The 14,289-nt window shown below is 52.3% G+C and overlaps 1 long non-coding RNA gene across 1 annotated transcript; it reads left to right on the top strand.

Annotated features, from left to right (window-relative positions):
* Positions 1 to 462: 462 nt before the first annotated feature.
* LOC141729762 (uncharacterized) lies at positions 463 to 4,970 on the top strand. Its single transcript, XR_012581206.1, has 3 exons — positions 463 to 562; positions 1,644 to 1,730; positions 4,799 to 4,970. It is a non-coding gene; the product is annotated as an uncharacterized LOC141729762 (long non-coding RNA).
* The last annotated feature ends 9,319 nt before the right edge of the window (positions 4,971 to 14,289 follow it).

The following is a 14,289-nucleotide window of genomic DNA, read 5'->3' as shown; positions in this document are numbered from 1 at the left end:
CTGTATAGAAAGCCAGGCATTGTAAACATCTGATTCCATTCAAAGCAAAGGTACTCTTTAGCATTAATAAATAGAGTTGATTTAATGATTTATAGATGGAGAGAAATACCATAGGAACTACTCTGTCCCCAGCCAAACCTCTTAAAAACAGAAGAAAATCTTTCAACCAGCATGAGGTTGCACCGCCATTCCAGTGAGTGGTCCACAGGAAAACAGTGAAATTGTGCAATCGAGTGCTGACCTGACAGAAAGGATCACTTTCATCTTTGACATTGCTGACTGCTACAGCCACTCTTCAAACAAGGACATTTGAATCCAGCTTTCACGATGCTTGTTCTCTTCACAGATTTTTGATTATTTTGTCATGAGAATACCTGACAGCCACAAGAAAGTGAAGCAGAGGGTGCTAGACGCGCTGGCTGAAATCACAGGAGCCCTGAAAGATACTTGAACCCGGTGATCATTGGTTTGGTGGAAGGAATAACAAAGAACCTGAACTCAAAGGATCCCAGGGTTCGTGGGGCAGCTGTGAAAGCACTGGAAGAATCCATTGCTCATTTGGGTAAGGCTGAGCCTGGGCAGGGACTCTCCTCAGCTTCGTCTCTGTCTCTCCTGCACAAGAGAGCGCTGAGTGCCTTGACAGCTGCTCTTGTCTGTGGAACACTGCAGCTGACACCCACCAGAGGCTGTGCAGGTGCCGTCCTTATGCACATGCCCAACAGGCTGGAATGGGATCAGCATTTCCCAACAGTGCCAGGAGCCCTTGGCTCTGTGCTGCTTGTCTGAAGAGCAAGTCCTGGACTGCAGCTCTGCTACAGTTCAGAGGCAAAGGGGGTTTGGAGTTTGCTTGGACCCCGTCTGACTTCCCAAATGAACAGCTTTGCTGTTGGCATGAAGGGACACTGACCCATCAGAGCTTCTGCAGAGCAGCCACCTGCAAGGCTCTACATTAGAGGCATTAGCTGCCTATTTTCCACTTTTCTTCTTTGTCTTCTGTTTTCAAAGGGGAACTGATGATTCACCAAGTTCATTTCTTTAGAACAAACAGGTATAAACCCAGCTGTAAAGGATGCCTTGTTCCACATGTTGTTTTGCATGGGGCAAGATGGCCAGAGCAATTAACTACATAGGCAAGGGCTGCTCTAAATTCCTTTGCCACACAGATTTATGTCAGCTCTGAGAATGCTGCACTGGGGAAATATGCCTGAAAAAATGAGTGTTGAAGAGGCAGGTCTTCAAGAGGAGTTTCCACTTTCTCCTCTCCAGCTGCTCTGTGAACTCAGGAACTGCCTGACTCAGTGCCTTTCTGTGACCCAAGTATGGGGCTCTTCCTTTGTGCTCTGGGATGCAAAACCTTTTCACTTCTTCCATGTGACTGAACTCTCGAGGTCCCTGATGTGAAATGTTTTAACACAGCTCCTGCTACAGCAGAAAAGTTTGGATTTACAACTGTGAGAGGAGAGCTTTTCTTTCTGAATTTAAAACCCTAGAAAGCAGGCTATAAGGAAAGAAGAAAAGGATTCAAAAATCCACAGAAATGTACTTGATTTTTTAAAATGGGGTTGGCCCTGCCCTTTCCCTCCCCACTGTCCTTACTCCTATGACCTGAGAAAAGCGAGCAGAAACGTGTGTTTCCTTTGTAGATAAAGTGTCACTGCTGAAAGAGTTCAGCTACCAATGGAATCACCTGAGTGGCCAAGCCCTGCTGGATGTCACCGAGCGTGTCACAGGTATGGCTCCCCTTCTGAGCCAAGAGCTCTTCCCAGGGAGCATTTACAGGGAATGCCTGTGAGCAGACAGCAGAGCAGCTCCTCCAAACCAGGAGGTGCTGAGCTTGTCCCTGCTGCCCCATAGCCAAGGCAGGTGGGTTTGGCAGGTTCTCCCTGGCTGCTGCAGAGCTGGGCAGCATCTGCGATGGGGACAGTGCTGGGCCTGGGGCTGAGCTCTCACTGGGGCATCTCAGAACCACCTCCAGCAAAGGGAGGGCTAAAAATGCCCCAGCTGGCTCCTCTCTGGGGAGCTCAGGGACATCTGTGATCTTTGAGGGGAAATGGTGGCAAATGCTGTTTCAGGGCATCAGTTTGTTTTGTCCTCACAGAATTCTTGTTTTTGTCTTGGAAAGTTTTGAGGCTGAACCGTGCAGAGCCTGGGGGTCACAGCTTAGGCCAGAACTCAACAGAGGTATCAGAGGCACGGGTTTAGTGCAAGGCAGCCTCTGGGGCACAGGGACAGAAGCAGAGTGCTGAGGCTCCCTGCCTGTGCTGTCAGAGGGGCCTTGGACTGAGCCTTTCAGGGTGTGCAAACTGTGTCTGCCTGTGTCAGCGCTGTCCAAAATGCTACAAATGCAGCTGATAATTGATTCCTCAGAGGAGCTTGCTGTGTCAGCAATAGCCAAGGAATGGAAAAAGGATAATCCCAATATATAGCAGAGAAGATGATTGATAGCCTTGCTTTAACTGGGGCTAAATCCACTGCTAATTATGCCAACATCTTTGAATGCAAGGTTTAATACACTTTGTGTCTTCATTAGGAATCTCAAAAGGGCATGTTCAGCAATTGGGAATGTCAAAGGCCCTTAAAGAGCATTTCAATAAAGTAGATCTCCAGCAATAGGGAATTTAGTTTAGCAGTTCTTTTGATCTCTTTTTCAAACAAAGGAATTAACCATAAATTAGGGCTACTTTAGAAAAAGCAGATGTTCTCTCTGAGATTTAGTAGGAACAGACAGCTGTTCCTCACGTTCAGTAGTCACCGATGTCTTTAATTGCATTTAAACTCAAATGAATTTCCATTTTAAAATGGGTACTATAACCCTTTCTTGTATAGCAGAATTGGTTTTGATTACTTGCAGGAGCTCCTTCAATGTTTCAATGTTGATGACTGCTGGTGGATTAACAGCATAGAGAAAATGAATTCTCTTCCACCACAGAATATTAAATGCCTACTAGATAACATTTTGTCGGATCAGAAAATAAGAATGGTCTCCAGAGCATTTCAGGTTTTTTTCTCTCAGCCAAATCTGCCAAGCAAGAAACCTGTTGGTAGTAAATATTTGTCTGTGTTTGATACAGTTCAGTTTAGAAAATGGGCCGAGATATTCCAGGGACAATGTGAGAAAACACTCGTATTTTGGTTACATTTCAATCCCCTGTGTAGCATTTTTCTTTCTCTATGCCCTATTTAAGTGAACATTATTAAAAAAAATGCCATTAACTTTGGGAGGGAAAGTGGCATTTAAATGTGGAGATGCCCAAATGCCAAGGCAATGGGGTCTGGGTAATTCTCTAGAGATGCCCTGAGGTTTGAAACAGCTCTTTGTTGGAAGCCCCAAAAGCATTCTGCCAAAGACACCAGCTGGTCACTGATGTTTCTCATCCAGCTCTCAGCCAGCAGCCATCTCTGGTGGGCTGGAGTTTTGAGGTGTGTTCTAACCCTGCCCTTTGCTGTGTGCCCCTGAGCACAGGGAAGAGCCAGATTAGACATTTGGCACTTGGCATCAAAGTTACAAAAATGGAATCATCTCTTTTATTAGAAATCTCTCCATTTCCTCTCTATGTGCATTTCCAAATCTTCAGTGTGGGTTTAGACAACTTCTTAATGGAAATCAAAGGCAATTGGACATTTCATTCATTGTTCATGCAGAAAGAGATTGTGAAATAATTTAGTAAAGGTAGGAAGTCTGCCCCAGGGACAAGGCTCTGGTTGGAGCAATTAGTGCTGAGGGGTTGGTGGTTCTGTTTCCAGGATGATCAGCTGCTTTGCCCGTTTCTGGATCAAGGGGCTCTGGGTGCTATTTTGCTGCTCTTGGCCAGAGAGGCTGGCAAGAAGCAGAAGCAGAGGCAGATCCTTGTTTGCATGAGGCTGGTGGGTAAGGAGCTGTGTCTCTGTCCCGGCAGTGCCTGTGCAGGGGGTTCATGCCAGGAGCCCTGAAGTCGCCCAGCGCGACGCCCTGCCCGTGCTCTGGTCCTGCCTGGGGAACAAGGCGCAGCCTGTGCGGAGCGCCAACGTCCGCACCATGGCCACCAAGCTCGCCTCTGCCCTCTGCAAGGTGATGGGCACCCAGCTGAAGGAATGTGCTGCCAGCAAGCCTCCACATGTGCGGGAAAACCTCTCCAAAATGTTGGGCTGGTGAAGGCGAGATGTTCTCCAGAAAGCTGAGGAAGCACTGAGTTGGACACCTCTGGATTTGCCTTTTGAGCTGTGCCAAAAATGACAGAATCCTAAGGAAGGGTGTGCATCTGCCCCTGCTCTCTCCATTGCCCTTCCTAGGCATGGCATGGGGGGCCTGGAGCAGCTCCAGATTGAGGACAAGGTGAAGTCAATCATGGCTCAGCCTCACACAGAGGTGAGGGGGGAGCTGGGCCAATCTCTGCTGGAGGAAGGGTCTTGTGGCAGCCCAGAGAGGCTGTGCACATTGCCAGGGAACAGCTGTGCCCTGCACGTGCCCCTGCAATGAGCTGTGCTGCTGCCAGTGCCCCTGGAGCTGTGGGGCTGCTGAGCTGTGGGGCAGGCAGAGGAGCAGGAGGGTGCATGAGCAGCTGAGCCATTCCTGGAGAGCACAGGGCTCTGGGCTCCCTGCTGTCCCAGGGCAGCCCAGAGGCCAGGCTGTGCCTGTGCCAGCTCTGGGCAAGTGGCTCAGGGTTGTGCCCTGGCCTGCCTCAGTGTCTGCCAGCAGGAGCATGTTTCCCTGTGCAGCTGTTTAGAAGTTTGCAGGAAAGGTGTCCCATGAAATATGGAGCTTCAGCTGCTTTAGGTTTGCATGGAGGTCTCTGTTAAACTTTGTGTCTCCATTTTGCAGATCTGACTGGTTACAGTCTTACTGAGAAGTTTTCTCCGGACCCTCCCGATGTTCCCTCACCCACAAAGTCCTCGCCTCCCATCCAGAAGAGCTCTCTTTCCTCCAAGCTCAGGAAGAAGCTGCCGCCTGTATGAAGAGTGTTTGAAGAATAGGATTGATGCATTAGGCTTGATAGTTACAGCTGTACATATGTTCTGATCTTTAGATGTAGTTTTCAATTAATGTCTTTTGATTCTGTCTTTAAGTTTTGATGACATATTTTTATTTGTATATATTTTATTTTGATGATGAAAAAAGTAAATAAACAAATAAAATTTAAATAAACCAAGAGGAGAATGTGAGACCAGGACCTGCTAGCCTAGAGATTATGGGAGTGCAGCTCACTCAGTGTGCCAGTGTCTCACCACATCCTTTCCTCATTGGGCCTCTCCTCTTCCTCTTTGGCCATGTTTTCTTTTTGTCATTTGTGCTGCTCTTTGTTACTTGGCATTACAACAGGGCCACCATTCACCTGTTTGGGGGACAGTGGATCCAAAAGACCCTGTATAGTCAAAGATTTTCTATCTAGGTGTGTTCTGTGCTCACCAAAGGCCTGAGCAAAGAAACCAAGAGAAGTGTGCCCAAATCCCAAAGCTTTGCTCCTTTGCAATCTCCCACAGATCTGGCTCACAGGTGTCTTCAATCACAATTTCATAGGTAAGAAGAGGTCATGTATTTCACTGGGAAATGATGCACTGCTTTGGCAATCACCTGTATGTATATTTACCCAGGACAGTAGTGCAGCTGTGTTATTTGCACCTTGTTTGCAGAAGATCATTTGGGATGTCCTTTTTGTATCTCATGCAGAAAAGGAGCTCTTAATAATACCACACTACTTAAAACAGATTGCGATGCAGCTCTGTAGTGGTTCACAATGAAGCAGACTGCCTGCGGTGTCACTGCCAGCCCTGCTGAGCCTGCGAGGACTGTAGTGTATCCCATGCCTGTTTTGCCTCTAAGCAAAACTTGGTTTTCCTTATTAGTGTGGAGTAAATACAAGAGTAATAAAATGGACAATTAAACTGGCCACTTTGGAGGATATGCTCATGCTTTTGCATGTCAGTCCTGCATCTCATGCTCCCAAGGCTTGTTACTCATCATGAAATATTTTAACAGAAAAACCTCAGTTCTCATGTTACATCTGAATAAAATTGCATCAGATCATCAAGAATTCTGCTGTCAGGAACAAGACAAGAGCCTTCCGACACTCACTTGCAGCTGTCCTGGATTGCTGCAGCCCTTTGTGAAAAGCTGCAGCAGACAGAGAGTTTGGAGTTGGTTTGGGCCTTTATGAAAGATCTGTGGAGCAGTGTGCAGGGCTCTCCTGGCAGGAAACTGTTTGTCCAAGCGCAGGGACACGGTGCCGGCAGGAGCGGAGCGGCCCCGCTCCCAGCCCGAGAGTCTGTGGGCTGAGCCACGCCGGGGAGAAAAGGCAGCGAGGGGCTCCAGCCCAGCTGCTTCACTGCCCTGCCCGCTCCATGGAGCTCTGCCATGGGAGAAAGCCGACGCCGGACGAGCCCCCGAGCTTCCATCAGCTGCTGGAACTGCTCCATGACAGCTCCTGTTCTTCCGAGAGAGACCCCGGCGCCTTCTTGGAATGAGTGTTGTGGGGGGATTCTGTTTGGTAATAAACTGTTGGGGGTTTTCCACTTTCATCTATCAGTAATAATTTCCTATTGCTGGAAAGGGATTGTTGGAACACTTTAGAGGAGACGGCTTATTGCACAATATCCTGTTTGAAGTTGTCTGAAACTGTGAAAGAGATGGCGTCACACAGGAGCATCCCCAAGGCTGCTGAGGGGAAGGCACAGAGGAAGACAAACCCAGTATATCTGAGGGAACTCTTTGATGCCAACCCAACCTGAGTTGTCAAACAGCAGACCTGATGTTTCGAGACATGGGCCAAAGAGGAAACCTTTCAGTGTGTTTGGTCCAGGCTGGGCTATGCTCGAGGCAAAGGTGTGTCAGTGTGTTGGATAATACTCTTTTCTTGACCTAGAGATGGGGCAACTGAGAGGTGTTTTAAAAACTTTTATTCCATTTTCAGTCTCATGAGAAGGGTAAGACAATACAGATTTTATAATTCATGCCATCACAATCAGAAGCCAACTACTTCCTAATTATAATACATTATAAGCATTTCTTGGTCTATCAGCCTTTTGCCATGCCATGTTGTAGATGCCTTAAAGCCAATTATTTAAATCTACCCCTCGTGGGTCCCACTACAATGCATCATAGTTCTGTTTTTCCAAAGTCTTATTTGCAAGGCCATCTTTTGAAACTTTTTTCCAGCTCCATTTCTCTCTCAACAATATCTGTCCTATTCCATGGCATTTTAAGTTAGTATTTCTTGTCTCAAGATTTATATACAGATTCATACTGTGTGGGCCTTCTACTAGGCCCTAAAAGCTTTTTACAAATCCATTTCCCACATCAGTGCACTTGGCTCCTTCTCTCCTCATTGTGCCTGGCAAGCACAGGAGCCCAGAGCTCCTGCAGAACCCATCACAGCACTCAGTGGGAGCAAACTTGTGTCCAGTCCTAGCCTGGAGCTGTGGTGCTCAGCATTCCACCTCACTGGAATGAGGAACTGTTCCTGCTCTTTCAGGAGCTAAGGAGGTTTGGCCTTCAGATCAATTGTCTGCAGGCTCCTGCAGTGCCTGGTGCTGCTCCCTTGCCAGAGGCACCCCAGGCCAGGGAGGCACATCTGGGCTGCTGTGTCTGGCTCTGGGGCTCCCTGGTCTGGGCAGTGAGGAGGAGCTGCCGAGGCTCTGCAGGACTGACAGGATGGGCTTTGGGGCTGCCAGGAGAAGCTGAGGGACCTGGGCTGCTGGAGCTCCTGAAGAGGAGGCCCAGGGCTCCTCCTGCAACTGCTCCAAGGGTGCTTTAAGAGATTCCCATAATCAGCAATGTTGGAAAATACCTTGGAGATCATCAAGTCCAACCTGTGGCCTGACACTGCTTTGTCTCCCCTGAGCCTCCCATTCTTCAGGATGAGTAACCCCAGTTCCCTCAGCCACTCCTCACAGGACATGTGTTCCATACCCCTCCCCAGTCTTGTTGCTCTTCTCTGGAGACACCCCAGCCCCTCCATGCCCTTCCTACATTGGGGGGGTCCAGAACTGCAAACAGCACTCGAGGCGCTGCCCAACCAGTGTCCAGCACAGGGGAAGAATCCCTGCCCTGCTCCTGCCAGCCACACCATTCCTGATCCAGGCCAGGAGCCATTGGCATCCTTGCCCAGCTGGGCACACTGCTGGCTCCTGTCCAGCCTGCTGTCCATCAGTCCCTGCAGGTCCCTTTCTGCCTGGCTGCTGTCCAGCCCCTCTGTCACCTTGTTGAGGTTGGGAGGCAGGGAGGGAACGGGTCCAGATCCAGTCCTTCCTGAAATGTGGTGTTTGCTGGCACTGCCAGTTCCCAGATCTTGATACTTCCTTATTCTGGCACAGCCCAAGTGCAGCAATTTGCTGGCAAAGAAAGCCAAAACCAAGCAAAGACCTGGTACCTACAGCAACCCAATCTCGGGTTTGCTGACACCGCCAGTACCCAGATCAGGAATGTTTCAGATGCCTGCACAGCCTCATTCCAGCAATTTGCTGGCACAGAAAATTAGCATCTGGAAATTTCTCAGTGCCAGCAAAACCTAAATGCTGCAATTTTCTGCCAAAGAAAGCCAGAACCCAGCAGCTTCCTGGTGCTGCCACCAGCACCACCCAGGTCTGGTGTTTGCTGCGCAAGTGCCCAGATCTGGATATTTCCCTGTTCTGGCAGAGTCAAGTCCAGCAATTTTCTGGTAAAGAAAGCCACATTCTGGCAATTCCCTGCTACCGTCATTGGCAATGGCTAGATCTGGTGTTTGCTGGCACCACCAGTGCCCAGATGCGGGAATTTCCCAGTGCCAGCACATCCCAAGTCTAGTAATTTTCTTGCAAAGAAAGCCAAAACCTTGCAAATAGCTGGTACCCAGATGTCATGGTTTGAGCCTGGCACAGAGCCAGTGCCCCCCATGAAAATGCCTCACCCTGGTGTCTGCTGTGAGATGTGACCAGGAATAAGCAAAACAGGCTCCAACTTAAACATAAAGAACACTTTATTACCTAAACTACAGGAAAATAGGGAAAGACTATAAGGGAAAGAAAAAAAAAATTGAAAACCTTACAAAAAACCACTTTCCCCCCTCCCCACTACCTGACTTTCCCAATCCGATACATTCTCCCAAATCATCAACTGCCCAGCCTTGGCCCCACATTTTAGTATACTCAAACTGCAGTTCATGAAGAGGAAAGGAGTCCTTCTTGTTCCATAGGCTTCCCCTGGAAACACACTGAAACCTCGTGTGCTTCCCTGTCACTTCGGCACCGCCCGGAAAAAAAAGTCCTTTTGCCGCTTGTGACATCTTCCTTCCATGCCCAGTGCTCTCACCACTGACGCATGGCCAGAGCTGCTTTTAGGGTTGTCTTTCAAGGATGCCTTGTCTCACTCCAAAAAGGCACAGTCTCTGCTTTGGGACATCTGTCCCCCCCATATTTTTCCAACCCCCTGGGGCCGGGGGGTCCTCACGAAGAACCCTCCTGGTTTTGAGCCACTGCTTCCCCCTAAATGCAGTCTGTGTCACAGGAACAACTGAGTCCATGGCCACAAGAAAAGTCCAGCCAAAAGGCCACTCCAAATCATCTCTTCCCATTCAATCATCTCCACGTTCCTCGGGCCAGGTCCTTGTCTCATCTCATCTCTTATCTCCCTTCTTATTCAGCTTCGAGGAGGATTAGCATTTTTGCAAGGCCCCAATCATGAAAGAAAGGGTTAAAAGTTTCAGTCTCTGTCTATCTCAGAATGCTGGTACTCCCACAGGTGCTGCTGCTCCGCCGGCCACGCTGCACTCTTCCCTCCCCTTTCTCCTCCCGGGCTAGCTGCTATCACATTCAGACGCCGGCTCTCCTCTCTCTCTCTCTCCTGGGGGGGGATGGCTGCCCGAGGGCTGACTCCCTGGGATCTTCCACCCTTCCATCCTCGAAGCCCCCTCAACCCCCATCTCTGTCCAGGCCCCGGGCCTACCGCATGGCTGCCCCTCCCCCGCCCAGCAGCAAGGCTGGACAGGGGAGGGTGATCTGACCTCTTCGAAGCGACGTCCCAAGAGAGAGTGCCAAGGGCAGTGCCCTGCTTTTTAACCCCTGTGTATTCTCGGAGGTGTGTCCAAACCCCACTGGCTACACCAGGTGCCAGTCTCAAACCCAAAACCTTCATTGGTTTGACCACAGCTTCCCAGAATTCCCACTCCTTCCTGGTCAAACCACCACACCAGAGCAACCCAATCTTGTGTTTGCTGACACCACAAGTGCCCAGATCCAGAATTTTTCAGGTTCCTGCACAGCATAATTCCAGCAATATGCTGGCACAGAAAGTTAACATTTGGCAATTTCCTGGTGCTGGCCCATTCCCCACCCAGATCCAGTGTGCGCTGGCACTGCCAGTGCCCACATCTGGCAATTTCCCTCTTCTGGCACCACCCATGTCCAGCAATTTGCTGGCAAAGAAAGCTAAAACCTGGCAATTTCCCCTTGCCAGCACTGCACAATCTGGAATTTTCTGGCAGCAGGATCCCAAGAAAGAAGGAAGGAAAGAAGGAAAGAAAAGAGGAAGGCATCCAGACCCAGTCCTTCCTGGAGCCTGGAGCCTGAAATGGGCTGTTTCCTGGCACTGCCAGTGCCCAGATCCGGAAATTTCCCTATTCTGGCACAGCCCAAGTGCAGCAATTTGCTGGCTGGCACAGAAATCCAAAACCCGTGGCAGCTTCCTCCTACTGGGTCTGGCACCACCCACATCTTGTGTTTCATGTAACCAGAACCTAGATTTGGAAATTTCTCAGTGCCAGCAGAGCCCAAATCTGGCAGATTTCTATCACTGGCAACGACGCCACCCAGATCTGGTATTTGCTGGCAGTGCCAGTGCCCAGATCTGAAAACTTCCTGGTGCTGGCACAGCCCAAGTCCAGTGATTTGCTGGCACAGAAAGCCAAAATTTGTAAATCTGCAGGTTCTGGCTCCAGCACCATCCAGATCTGATGTTTGCTGGGACCGCCAGTGCCCAGATTTGGAAATTTCCCGATGCCTTCACAGCCCAGCTCTAGCAATTTGGTTTTAGCTAGCTTAGGAAGAGAAGTTCCTTTGGACTGTGGCTTTCCTTTTTCTTGGAACTGTTTAAACCTGCTCTGCACTGAAAACCCAGAAAAACACCAGCACCAGCTCACACCTGTGGCTCACCGAGCACTGGGACGCTGCATTCCAGCACCAGAGGGACTTAGAAGAGACCGAGTGAGCCAACTACAACCCACAAAAAGGACTTTCTGAATTTGCCATCTCTTCGGCACTGTCAGAGGTTTTATTTAATATTATTCATTTTTCATGCTTGTGAATACTTTACTTGTTAAATAAACTGGGGTTTTTTTCACTTTTCTTGAGGGAAGTCTTTTCCTGAACTAGTAGGGGGAAGGGGCGCTTGAACTTACTTACTAGACGAACCCCTTTTGGAGGTTTCCTCCCAAAATTTGCCCTAAACCAGCACAAACAGTCACAATGAAAACTTCAAAAGTGGCATAATTTCCTGGTGGCAAATCTTGTGACGGAAGCTTGACATTGTTCTCCATGAGAGATTTTTGGGAAGAGCAGACAGGAGAAGATTCCTGGAAAACTGAAACAGCTTTACAGAAGTGAAATGAAAATGAAAGAAACAATTCGAGATGTTTTCCTCTATCTATTTCTATGCTCCCCTTTTCCATGTTGCATCCCAGTAATTCCAGATGCACCTCACCTCTAAGATCGGTGACTTATCGAGTTTAGACACTCTAAAATACCATGAGCCACGCAACATTTTCCTGCCCCTGTTTTTATAGGAAAGCAACCCTGGATATGTAAGTGCAGTGCTGGGCTCAGGTAGGAGTCCTACCCCAAGGGAAGGTGGCCCGGCGGTGTTTGCCCCTCAGCAAGGACAATGCACAGCAGCGAGCGAGGGGATCGCTGTGCCAGTGCGCAGGAGTCAGGGCTCTGCATGTGGGCTCAAGGCTGCAAAGTTCCCGTGTTTGGGCAGACGGAGGGGCTGTCCCCGGGGCGCGCGGGGCTCGAACGTGGGGCTCGTGGGGCGAGCAGGGAACGGACACGGGGACGAACGGCCCCGGTGCCTCAGTTGCAGCGGCGGCAGCGGCGGCAGCAGCAGCGGCGGCAGCAGCGGCAGCAGCAGCGGCAGCAGCAGCAGCAAAACAGCTAGTTTTAAACATTCTTTCTATTTCTCTTTCTCTTTTTCTTTCTCTTTCTCTCCCCTTCCCGCTGTCGGGCACCTTTCTCTCGCGGCCCCTCGCCGGGCGTCCCTCTCCTCTCCCCGCCTCCCTCTCCCCTGATGGGCCGGGCCATGCCCCCGGCCCGCCCCCGGCCCCGGGCGGGGCTGCCCCGTGCCCGGCCCCGGCCGTCCCGCCGCGGTCTCGCCTCCGCCCGGCTCTGGCCGTACTGGCGGTGGCGCTGCCGGGCGGGCATCAGTGCCTGGGGCCGGGGCGGCATCGCCGCCCTTCGGCTCCGCCTGGCCCGAGCCCGGCCCCGGACCCGAGGCAGGCTCCAGTCCTGGCCCCGGCCCCGGCCCCGGCCCCGGCTCCTCCCGGGACCCGCGGAGCACACACGCGGCGCGGCCGCTCCCGCTGCGGCTTCCCCGGCCCGAGCTCCGCCGCTCGGCAGCGCGGCCGCCGGCCCCGAGCCTCCCGTGCCGCGTTCCTGGGAGCGAACGCCTGGGCATGGCCGGCCCGGGGCGGGTGAGGGGCGCTCGGGGGCCGTTGCTGGCCCCGGGCCGAGCGCTGACAGTCGCGTCCCGCCCGCAGGGACGGCGCAGGAGGCCCTGCAGGAGCACCGGCTGGGATCACTGCTGGGGCGCGCTCCAGGCACAGCCAAGGAGCAGAGACCCCCGAGAGTGCCCAAGCTGGCCTGGGTGGAGGAGGAGGAGGAAGAAGGCCCTGGAGCTGCCCCAGCACAGGAGACTGAAGAGGTGGTGCCGTTCCAACCACCGCAGGAGGGTGAGTGGCTGAGCTGCCCTGCGGGGCTGGAGCCTGCAACCAGCCATGCCATGCCATGCCATGCCATGCCATGCCATGCCATGCCATGCCATGCCATGCCATCCCATCCCATCCCATCCCATGCCATCCCATCCCATCCCATCCCATCCCATCCCATCCCATCCCATCCCATCCCATCCCATCCCATCCCATCCCATCCCATCCCATGCCATCCCATCCCATCCCATCCCATCCCATCCCATCCCATCCCATCCCATCCCATGCTATCCCCTGGGGAAATGCCAACGGACAGGACAGAAGAGGGGCCGGGCAGACACCCCGCAGTGGCTGTGCTCCATGCCCTGGGGCATCCCGGGGCTCTCCCTGCCTGGGGAGTGCAGGGCTGGGCTGTGTTCTCCGGGGTCTCCCGCAGCCCCTCAGCTCTGGCTGCGCTCGCTCTTTGCCAGATGAAGCTGTGGAGTGCACACAAGAGCAGGAATCCAGCCGTGGCCGCTTCCGCAGCACAGCGCAGGTACCTGCAGCCACCCCCACCTGGGCTGGGCCTGCTGTCCCTGCTCAGCCCAGCACTGTGTGTGCAGCACTCCATGCAACCTCCCCGGCTTCTTGCCCTTCTCCTACAGCTCGTTTGCAACTTCATCAGGAGCATTCGGCAGGAAGAGAGCAGCACCATGGGCGCTGGGCTCAGAGCTCACTCCGAGCTCCTCAGTCATGAGACCAGTGCCGCCCTGCTGGATTTGCTCCTGGAGAAGGGTGTTGCCAGGCCAGAACAAGTAAGCAGCCTGGGGCCAGGCTTCAATTCCCCCATGAGTTCCGTGGCTTTCCCAACCATGCCTGCTGGTCCCTGGGAGCCTTTGGGGCCATGGCAGTGCGCTGGCAAGGGAAGCACTTCTCTGGGGAAGCTGGGAACATTGCTCTCTCTGGCAGCTTTCCAAGTCTCCCCGTGCCTTCTCCAGGTGCCTGCCATGGTGAGGTACATTCACCGCTGGCTCATGGCCAATGATTCTGCCAAGCACAGGCTGCTGGACAAGGCCCTGCTGAAACTCACCACAGCACACCTGGGTGATGCAGTCGTGACGCTCCTGCGTATGGCCCCGTCCTGTGACAGGTATGGGGCCCACCTGCCCACAGGGCTCAGGCCTCCCCAGCCCATCAGCCTGTACCACCTGTCCCAGGTGTCAGAGCAACAGAGAGTTCCAGGGCCCTCTGGCTGCTCCCTTTCCCAGCCCTGGCATGTCAGCCCCTGAGCCTGCTGCCATGCTCCCTTGCTGCCTCTCAGGGCTCTGTCCCCACAGGGCTGGGCTGCCTGGCTGCTGCTGGCAGGGGGGCAGTGGGCAGAGGCAGAGCCGGTGGTCAGCCTGGGGCCCCAGGGATGCCCAGGCCACGGTGCCGTGTCTGAGACACC

This window comes from Zonotrichia albicollis, chromosome 8 (assembly GCF_047830755.1).
Source record: "Zonotrichia albicollis isolate bZonAlb1 chromosome 8, bZonAlb1.hap1, whole genome shotgun sequence".
Taxonomy (NCBI): domain Eukaryota; kingdom Metazoa; phylum Chordata; class Aves; order Passeriformes; family Passerellidae; genus Zonotrichia; species Zonotrichia albicollis.
The sequence above is the reverse complement of the archived record's forward strand: the minus strand, read 5'-3'. Positions and strand labels throughout refer to the sequence as shown.